Raw genomic sequence first — 10,877 nt, forward strand, 5'->3', positions numbered from 1 at the left:
ATAAATGAAAGCCTCAATCTCAATCCCACAGCAACAATGCTATTTCTGCAACAGCAAAGACGTCCATACTCCTCGAAGGCTGCCTTGCTACTGAATGATGAGTTAATCAGATTCAGTAGGTTGGAACTATACCGATTCAAAATGACTCGAGTCAAATGATTCTCCATGAATTGAATCGATTCGATTCGCTTGGTGTAAACACACCCTAAGGATCCAAGAGTCCACAAAACCAGTATTATAATCCCTCTGCTAAGGTAATTATAGGAAAAAGCTAATAGTTAAAAGTGGGAGGGGAAGTGTGAGCAGACTCTGAATTCACCTAACTAAAAGGGGAATAAAGCCAAGAATCAAAAATTCCTCATTAACCATAACCTCTTATCTTTGAAAGGCCCACCATTTGCAACATCTTATGATTACTGAACTACACACCCATTCATTTATGGGCCATGTGCAACACAATTTGCCTTGGGATGAAAAATTAAAAATGGTACATTTACATACTATTCCTTACAACTCAAGCGAATCCTGCAGGTGTAGCAGCTTCTGTCTAGATTGGAAGGGGGGAGCACCACCAAATTTTGAGAACTTTATGAAGACGGTTGCACAATAGATTACTGAATTAATGGCAACCCAACGAGGATCACGGGCATCAATAAACACAGGCAATTGGTTATGAAAAGAACCCACAAGACACCAAATCCTTGACGGAACCAAAGGTAAAAAGGGCGATTGGAAATTCAAAGGAACGATCGAACTGTCAACAACTGGAGCGCTCTTCAACAAATGAAGGAAAAGTTAAAAGAACTCTCATTCCAGTCGTCAGTGTTATCAACGGCAGAACGGAATAGGAAGTATCAAAGTTGCTAATGTGGTAAAAATTTGGGTAGGTTATTGGGATTCATAGCTAGAAAAATTATCCCAAGGTACTCAACAAATAGTTTATTAATACGTGTGTTTGATATATTTAGTCTGATAATGGGAAACTGAAGCCAAGTCCATGTTTGAAAAGAGATTGGAGCGAGGCACAACAACTCACCCCATCCCCATTATGTTTGTATAATTGAACTTGATAAATTAGATAAAATAACGCCTAACACAGTCAAACATGTTCTACTTGGCAGAACATAAAACAATGCGGATAATCTTAAATCATGAGTGAAGCGAGCTGCGGCAGATAAAAAACCAGTTGAACTAAGTGATAAATTAGATAAATAAATATGCCAAAATACTAGCCCAAGGAGCTAAAGCACATAGTGAAACATGTTTCCCTTGGCAGGACATTGAAAAAATGAGATAACGTTTATTTAAAATAGAAGCAAGCTATGGCAGAACAAAAGCCAGCAAATAATTAGTGATAATTTGGCGTACCAACATTCAGGTAATACACTAAAATAAGTACGGAGGTATTTGTAGTACGACAAACACTGCTACAAACGACAGAAAATAGGGTTAAAAAATCACATTTTCCATCCGTCAGGAGTCAAGGCAAACAAAAGTTCCGAAATTTTTATCATATTTCATTACTTAAGTACTGTAATGGGTTTTAATCTTTCTTGTTTCATTACTATTTCTGGGTTTTGATTAGGCCCAGTTCAATTTCTTTTTCAATTACAAATACTAGTCTTTTATGATAACTGGCAGAAACAACAAAGTTTTAAAAACTTAATTTAAATATCAAACAATTAGACTGGTACACAGTATATATTAAGGTGTTTCGAACATAACTTTTGACGATACCAAACGCAAACTCACAGCTTTTCAGTCATCGCTTGCGTAAGGACTCACGAAGGGACAGGATAGTCCTTGGGGAAGACACCATGTCAGAGACTCCTCTCACCCCCTTCAGGGGGAGAGGAAGTTGCTACTGATTAGTGACCACAGTCAAAGGGCACAGGCTCATCGCCTGCTTGAACGTTCTGACGACGGCATCCACCAGGGATGCCGACCAACCCTCGTGCTGACAGGGAGTCCCTCTGGAGGGAAGAGGATCGTTCGATCGTCTGGGAGAGATGACACATGAGGGTTCGCCCGTAGAGAACCTGCTAAGAAGGAGAAGAGACCTTTGACCAATCCGGAAACCTCCCCCTCCGAAGAGGGCGCTGCTCTGCGCTGCGGGGGAGGGAAACGCGGAGGTGGCCTGACCGCCATAAGCCCTGATGTGAACAGGGCACGGTCGCGTCGGAGAACGGGTGCGCCGATCACGCGAACACCACAGATCTGGGTAGCGCTTGAATAAAGCATGCGTAGCAGTATAATCGCGCCCGCATGCCGCGTACCTGAGTAAGTGTGGGCGTATCGTTGTGCGCGTGAACGATCCCCGCGCTTTCGCGCGTATGCAGATCGTTGGCGCTTGAAGCGTGAAAGATCGTGGGCGATAGAGAGGGAAACCATACCATGCTGCGAACGATCTCGGCGAAAAAAAGATCACCGGTGATAGCGCCGTCAGCGATTGCGTGTGGGAAACCTCCCACGCGCGGAAGAATAACGCTGACGATCTTCGGAGCTTACGCGAGTACGAAGATCGTCTGCGCTAGCGCGAGAGAAGACCGTAGGACAGTGAGCATGAAACCCTGGTGCCCACGTGCGTATAATCTCCAACTATGAAAGACGATCGTCGGCGATTCGCGCGCGCTACGGACGATCTTCGACGCTCACGCGAGAGAAGATAGTCGGCGATCACGAGCAGGAAAAACCTCTGTGCCCGTGCGCGGGACGATCGCGAGCGGACGATCCGTGCGATGGATGCATGAGCCTCAAATGGTCGCGCGGGGGGAAACCAAACCGCGAACGGAACGATCTCCGGTGCTTATGCGAACTGTGAGGATCGTCGGCGCTCGCGCGCCTAATCCGAAGATCGGCGGCTAACGGCCGTCGACGATTGTGTGCGGAGAAACCGCGCGCGGATGTCCTCGTTGCCGTGAGCGGGAAACAATCCCGCGCACAGACCGACCCTCGGTGTTTACATGCACTAAGAAGATCGTAAGCGCTAGTGCGCCTAGCGCTGGATCCGAAGATCGCCGGCTAACGACCGTTGCCAGGTTAGCGATCTTCAACAATCGCGCGCGGAGGAAACCGCGAGCGGAAGGGCATTGCAGATCGCGCGCAGGAAACCATCCCAGGCGTGGGCAATCTACAGCATTTACGCATTGGCGCGTAACAGAAGATCGTCGGCTAACAATCCTAGACTAACGCGAGATCGCGCGAGGGAACCCATCCACGCTCGGCAATCATCAATGCTTACGCGTTAGCATGTATCAGAGATCGTCGGCTAATGATCCTCGACGATCGCGGGATCGCGCGGAAAACAATCCCGCGCGCAGGCGATCTACAGTGAACCCTCGCTACTTCGCGGTTCGACCATCGCGGATTCACCACTTCGCGGATTTTTTTCATAACGCATATATATCGCGGATTTTCCAAAAATTTCGAAAATACCGCGATGTGACCGATGGTGCGAGATTGGAGAAAGTAAGGAAAATTGAATCATGATTGATTTTCAATATAAATGAAACTTTGAGGAGCAACAAAGATATCATTTGTTAGAGAGATAGAGAGAGGTAAGGAATGGGAGGTAGTGAAAAGTAGCCCACAGAGAGAGAGAGAGAGAGAGAGAGAGAGAGAGAGAGAGTGTACAGTATGTGTGTGTTGTTTTAAATGTAATAAACAAAAAAATTTTTATAGGTTATAACACATTGGTGCTTATGTAATATCAACTGTTAGACGGTTTGAATAAGTTAAGAAATGAGCGGCAGCTAGAGGTCAGCGGATCTAATCACAGCCAAAAGTAAAACAAAAAGAAGTCAACAATACTCGATTTTTAAAACACACCCAAAATTCAAAAACAAAAGTACATGCTTTCTTAATGTGCAATTAACTATTTAAAGAGTACCAATTTTCTAGAATAAATGATGTTTCCCAAAAAATAGTGGTTTGCTGCTGAAATCGGATGCCGTATTTTTAGCAACGATTGAAATGGATGTAAACTCGGCATAATTTTTTCATTTCATATTTAATTGACACTAAGAAAACTAATTTTAGTTTCTTCATATATATGTAAGTATTGTATAACACAAAGAGAGAGAGAGAGAGAGAGAGAGAGAGAGAGAGAGAGAGAGAGAGAGAGAGTGAATCAGCTGTTGTAATTGAATGCCGTGTTTTTGTTTCATGAGAATTTCATCGCCACGACTATAACAACATACTGTACTAAACTTTACAGTATTATACAGACTACTGTAATATGATAAAGTAAAATATTTGTAATAACCTATTTTATATGAAATGGGGCTATTTTTTTTGTTTAAAATTTACATTTACGTACGTAAAACAACTCTCTCTCTCTCTCTCTCTCTCTCTCTCTCTCTCTCTCTCTCTCTCTCTCTCTCTCTCTCTCTCTCTCTCTCCTCTCTCTCTCTCTCTCTCTCTCTCGTAAATTGTTTTCCTGCTTTGCTACGTATGTATGATTTTATATAGATACGGTAAATAATATTTGTAATAACATATTTTCTAAAAGCTTTTACTGTAATATCATTATTTATCCCTTTCATCATGCGCGTTAAATGCCTTCGTTTGTTTACTGAGCGTACTTTATTACGCCGTCGTTTCAGGCGGCGTCATAAGGAAAAACATTTCATTTGGAAGTCCTAAGAAAAATTAAGTAAAACATTGGTAATTACAAAATCAACATACTGTACTGAATAATCAATATAATCGATGCAAAAACTTACCTATACACAGATGTGTAAATGCGTTTGTTTCTTCATTATGATCGGAGATAAACTAAACAAAACATTGGTTGCCATTATTTATCGTGCTTTTTAGCGTGTTTAGGAAACGCATGATATAAAATCGCCTTTAATATTTGTGCCTGTTTTAGTTTAGGGTACTGTAGTACATGCATTAAGTGTTCTGTACATTAAAGGGTAGTTTGTTAACAGTACTACGTACAAGGGAAGGTTTTAAAAGTCTAAATATGCATGTTAAATAAATAGGTAAATATGGTGTCACTACTTCGCGGATTTTCACCTATCGCGGCCGGGTCTGGAACCTATCTACCGCGATAAACGAGGGTTCACTGTACAGCATTTACGCGTTGGCGCGTAACAGAAGATCGTCGCCCAACGATCCTATACGATCGCGAGATCGCTCCCGGGCGATCATCAACGCTTACGCGTTAGCGCGTATCACGCGGGGCGGTCTTTAGCGCTTATGCGCGAGTGAAGAACATAGGCCCCTGTGCTTTAGGAGATCGTCGTCTAATTCGTAGATCAGGAACTGGGATGTGTCCCTAAAAGGGAGGGCATCCCCTGAAGAGGACCAGGAAGTCTACTTCGGTGCCGACGATCAACTGAGGGACTGCTAAATACTCCGAGGAGTGGTCTCTGTGAGGTACCTTTCCCGCGAACGGGAAAGGTGTCCTTCGTAGAAGACACTTAGAGACACCGTAGGCTGAAAGGCTGGTGAGCGCCAGTGCGCTATCTCAGGAATCCCAACGATGTGCGCAAATGCGCAGGGAATGTTGGTAGCAGCCTAACTGAATACTGGAACAGGGTCTCTCTGAAGGAAGACTCAGGAACAGCAGTCGAGCGCTAGCGCGTAAGGGAACGTTGGCACGCAGGTGATACCTGACACCTAAGGGACTTACTCAAGGTGTGAGAAAGTCTCTCCTGCCCCGAAGGGAGGAGCCCATTAGATAACAGGGGCGTGGGCGCCTAAGGCGCGTCTGCAGTCAGGAACAGATACAGCAGGCAACAGGTACACTGAGGATTAGTTGCAAGACCCCGAAGGGTCAACGCAACGAGAAACCGAAGTTTCTCCGTCACTAATAACCGAAGTGTAGAAGTGACTAAAGTTATGAGAGCCCGAGGAAACTGCGTAACTAGAGCTCCGAGACCCCGAAGGGTCAGGGAAAAAGAGAAACCGAAGTTTCCCTGTCACTAAACACCGAAGAGCTAGTGACAGAACAGCAAGCTGATGTCAACAGGAACAATCCTCCGAAGAGGAGTCTCTACGAGTGGTCTCTCTCTCGAACGAGAGAGGTGAGCACTTCGTAGAAGAGACTGGTGATGGAGCCCCGAAAGGCCCTGAGATCAGCAGACATAACAGGAACAATCCTCCGAAGAGGAGTCTCTGTGAGTGTCCTCTCACGCAGACGGGAGGGGACACTTCGTAGAAGAGACAAAAGGAGCAATCCTCCGTGGAGGAGCCTTAGTGCGGCCTCACTCGTGAATGAAAGAGGGCCAGACTGATCCTGTAGCTGCTCAGCCCCTTGAGCGTAGCTACAGAAGCGACCGCTCAGCCCCGAGAGCATAGTCGCTAATACCATGGTCTAGCCTTACAACCGCTCAGCCCCTTGAGCAAGTCACAAGGGCGGCCGCTCAGCCCCCATAGCATAAACGCCTAAAGACCAAGGAAAGTAAAAAGGGAAGTTAACTAACTACCCTGGAGGCGAACCTCCTTATCGTTCTAGGATGCAATGAAGAGCTAGCAGTAGTCACGGGGAACTTATAAGAGAAGGGAAAGCCCCAGACGAACGCCTTGTGAGACGGCGGCGAAGCAACTCCCCAGGATAAACAGGACAGCTCTGCTTTGAAGGCACACAACAGGCACGAAGAAACATCATCGCAAACTGGAAAAGAAAACAGAAAAATTATTTAACAGAAATTCCCCCGGGTGAAACTCCGAAGAGAAACCCCAAGGGAAAAAACATAAAAACGAAAGAAGGTATGCGCCCCCTCTCCCACCCGGCATGCCCAGGTGAGGGGGGGGGGGGGGGACGAAGGTTAACAAAACACAATTATAACATTATAATTATACAACTGACTTTGAATGTACCAAGGATCACCGACCCCCGAAGGGATGTGAGCCCTGGGCAGAAAAGTTAAAACACAATTATATTCATAAAAATAATTGACACAAATAAAATGAAATAGCGACTCAGTCCTGAGAGGCTATCGTAGGCGTAGTACGAACGACCTCAAGAGAAGAGCCAGTCTCCACGAAGGCAACCATGGTGGCCTGGGAGTGAAAGGCCGTGATCAAGAAAAGATCGTAGTGGCCTGCAAAGCCGGCGAACTCTCGTAGAACGAACACAACACACACCGCACAACTCCGAAAGCAAAGGAAACTACCATTTCTTATACACCAAAATATACATAAACATCAATAATGTTTAAATATATTAAGTATAAGAAAAGGAAAGTTAAAAGACAAAACATTAATGGTCGTCAAGTGAGGAAAGGAGCGGAGACCTCCGATCTCTATCCGAGCCAATAGTAAAATGGAGTATTCTCCGGTGTGTGTAGGGGGGAGGGGTAACTAGCTACCCCCCACCCCCGCTAACTAGCGGTGGGGTAGGAAACCCTCGTTAAAACTTTATGGCTTGTCATCGACTGCGCCGAAGTAATCACCCCATGTAAATAGCGTGGTTTGTATTTCAGTTACGGAACAAACCATTGTTTTTCAGTTATGATAGCCGACCTACCAGAACTCAATAACTATGGATTTCCACCAGGAACCATAATCAAAATCGTTCAAAAAGCCATATATTGCACTAAAGACCAGTTTTATTTTCTGGAAAACCGTTTATTGTGCCATTCTCTATATTTACCAAAAAGGACTAACTGTACTGACAAAATCTGTGATTATTGAGAAAATAAAATAAACTAAGGAAAAAGATTGAGTATCAATAACTGATAGAAGTTGATTAAATTTTGTACAAATTTAACAAGCCTGTCAAACTTAATAGAAACTGAAGATCTTTCCTTGGCCAGAATTTTATAGCTAATCTGAATGGGATTAACAACAAATGCAAGAGTCCAAACCAAATAATTCCACAACTCCAGAGTGATGCATACAGTACTATGTTTCATTAAAAATTCCAAGGCATAATAATCCACATTATTAAGAACACCAATATACCATGATAACATTAATACTAACATCACCCACATAAAAAATTATACATGTATAGAGTCCTTTCAATATACGTCATCAAACTTCCGGTCCGCCATCTTGGAGGGCATACAAAGACGCGTTCAGTGAATAGCTATGGTTGAGCTGTTGAATATTTAGCCATTTCATCACATTCACATTCACACAATGTCCAGTTTTTGCGCTATTGTTGGCTGTGGGAATCGAGGACGGAGAGATGACAAGAGTTTCTACCGCATACCGGCAGTTATTCAGAATCAGGACAAAGATACAGAAGAATTATCCAAGTGCAGACGTGACTTGTGGTTGACCAGAATATCACGGGCTGATCTACGTGAATCCTCACTACCCTAAGCACGTATCTGTTCTGATTATTTCATATCAGGTCAGTCTCGGCTAGGCCCTAAAAGTATCACTAACCTGTGTAAACATGCTATATCCGATCGCATGGGTAACTTCAAAAGTATCATCGTCAGTTCAGTGTGTAGTGTGTGTGGGGGAGGGGGCATCTCAATTTTTTAACATCAAAAAGGGCATCTCAGATTTACAAAACAAAAATTGAAAGCTCCCATATTGGCTATATTAACAAAGGCTACTTACCTAGGTCTCTCTTTCGCCAAGGTGCTCATGCCTATATATAATTAAGTGTATATTTATATTTATTTTAATTTGTGTATTAAATTGTGCAGACATACAGGCCTATGTGATGAATAAACATTGATTATAAATAATAATAATATCTGAAAGCTGGTTTAATCCGAAGGGGTCTTCAGCTTATATATGAAACATCGAAAAAATAATTAAACTTGCGCATTTAATTGCAAGGAGGCAAAACGATCATCCAAGAGCATTACAATAGAGTTTGTCCATCATATGTTTATATGTATATAAGAAATTATAGCATTTGTAACCAAACACAAACACAATGGTTAGGCATGAACTGATAAAGATTTGACATTAATAATGCAAAACTTTTACATACATTTTGACAATAAAAAATTATAATACACAAGGTTAGGCTAAATGATCAATATTAGCATTATAATTATAAACACTCTTCATCGGCCCAGTGTTTATCTAATTTTGGACTTAAAAGCATTAAAGGGAAAAGCAACAAATTCTGGAAGCAGATTATTCAATGGAAATGTATGCCCACTCATGTTCTGGGTTGGCCGACAGTACCAAGTAGTTCACCATATCAATGTATGAAATACTGGGAAAATCCTCAATATTTTGACTGAATGAATTCTGCATCTGGTATGGATCTAGGCCATCAATTAGATCGAGTTTCTGCTTGTAAAAACGCTTATCATCACCCGACAATTGTTTGACAAAGTCGCTCTCATTGTCCATATTCGCTGTAGCAGCCGCCATGTTTTCGCTTTGTATGCCCTCCAGCATGGCCGCCGGCGATTCCCAGTGACGTCACTGAAAGCACTCTATTGGTGTCCTCTCGATCTTCTAGCAGTTTAATCTTCTTATACCACATGGAACTTTTAAAATAATCCAGTTAAATTCCTTAATCATTAAAAGATAGTCATTTAAAATTCCTGGTGTGTTTTCAGGACTCAAAAATAATATGTCAAGAGGAAAACAAACTCAAGAATAATGCCTGACCTAACTTGAGATGCTATAGCCTTACCTTCACCTTAGTGCTGTGCCTTAATATTTAGAGGTGCGAGTTAGAGGTTAGTCAGTGCCAGTTTAGTATGTGGCCTACCTTTTTTATTCTAGTTTAGTATGTGGCCTACCTTTTTTATTCTAGTTTAGTATGTGGCCTACCTTTTTTATTCTAGTTTAGTATGTGGCCTACCTAGCTTGTTAGGTAAAGTAAGGTAAGGTAAAGTTAGGCCACATACTAAAACATAGAATTTCGTAGGCCATATTCGAAAGGTAGGCCACATACTAAACCGACACTGGTTATTCATTACAGTCCGATGGTTGTACTTGCAGTAAATAAAGTCATTAAAGAAAGATCACTATTATGTCTCAAAACTGCTTTTCCTTAACGAAAGTAGCATTGTAGTAAAACACAATATTAACAGTGGCAAAACTTCTTGTGGTACCCCCAAATATGATTTTTCCCCTTAACATGCGGTAACAATCAGTTTTGGACCTACACAATACGACTACATAACTACTCAACAGTGGCTGCCTTTATGTTTAACACAAAATTAATTTAGATGACATAAAATGAATGTTTGTACGACTAATTGAAGCACCAGTATAGTTGTACTGTATACAGTACAATAATACCGAAGCACCAAAGCATCATATAGAAAGGTTTGAAAAAAATATATACAAAAAATAATGGCTAAAATGATACTTATGATAACGAAGTAAACCTGACTGGTTATTTAAGTGTTGATTGCAAGAGGCCAGATTTGGCAGATAAGAGATAGCCAAAAATATTTAAGGCAAATATAAATTGGTTTGCAACAAAATGCACACATGATCTACTTACTAGAAGAATGTTCGTAGGACAAGAATACGTTTTGTATATGAAGGTGGTGTTAATAGAGTTATTACAGATCCTACCATATCGCGTCCAGTACTCCGGTAGTTCAATTTTCCAGACCGTTTATCGTCTATTCGATTCAGCTGTTCAATCTTTCAAACAACAAACCCCAATAAGCAACAACGACGGTGTCCTGACTATTAATCCATTTGTATACAAATTTTGCATTGACGTCCAGTGTTGCCAGTTGGGTGAGTCTAAAATTCCCATAAACTCGTGATAAAAATCCCCAAAACAACCCCAAAATCCCCATGTCCACAAATATATTTTCTTCTGATCCTGTGGGCTTTACTGATACTGTATAAAAATTACTCACTTTATTGCATATAAGTGTAAGCAAACTAATTGCAAAAATATAAAGTTTTAATCATGTCTGTCTCTTCGTAAAAATTTGTACAGAATTTTCCCATCAGACACCCAAATCTAGGGA

The 10,877-nt window shown here is 42.1% G+C and overlaps 1 long non-coding RNA gene across 2 annotated transcripts in view; it reads right to left on the reverse strand.

Moving 5' to 3' along the window:
- LOC137641483 (uncharacterized) overlaps positions 1 to 10,554 on the reverse strand; it is a 73,531-nt gene extending 62,977 nt beyond the window's left edge. For both annotated transcript variants that reach the window (XR_011044528.1, XR_011044529.1), the window contains exon 1: positions 10,468 to 10,554. This is a non-coding gene — a long non-coding RNA (uncharacterized lncRNA). The remainder of the gene's footprint in view (positions 1 to 10,467) is intronic.
- Positions 10,555 to 10,877: the final 323 nt, after the last annotated feature.

The sequence above is a fragment of the Palaemon carinicauda genome, chromosome 5 (genome assembly GCF_036898095.1).
Source record: "Palaemon carinicauda isolate YSFRI2023 chromosome 5, ASM3689809v2, whole genome shotgun sequence".
NCBI lineage: Eukaryota > Metazoa > Arthropoda > Malacostraca > Decapoda > Palaemonidae > Palaemon > Palaemon carinicauda.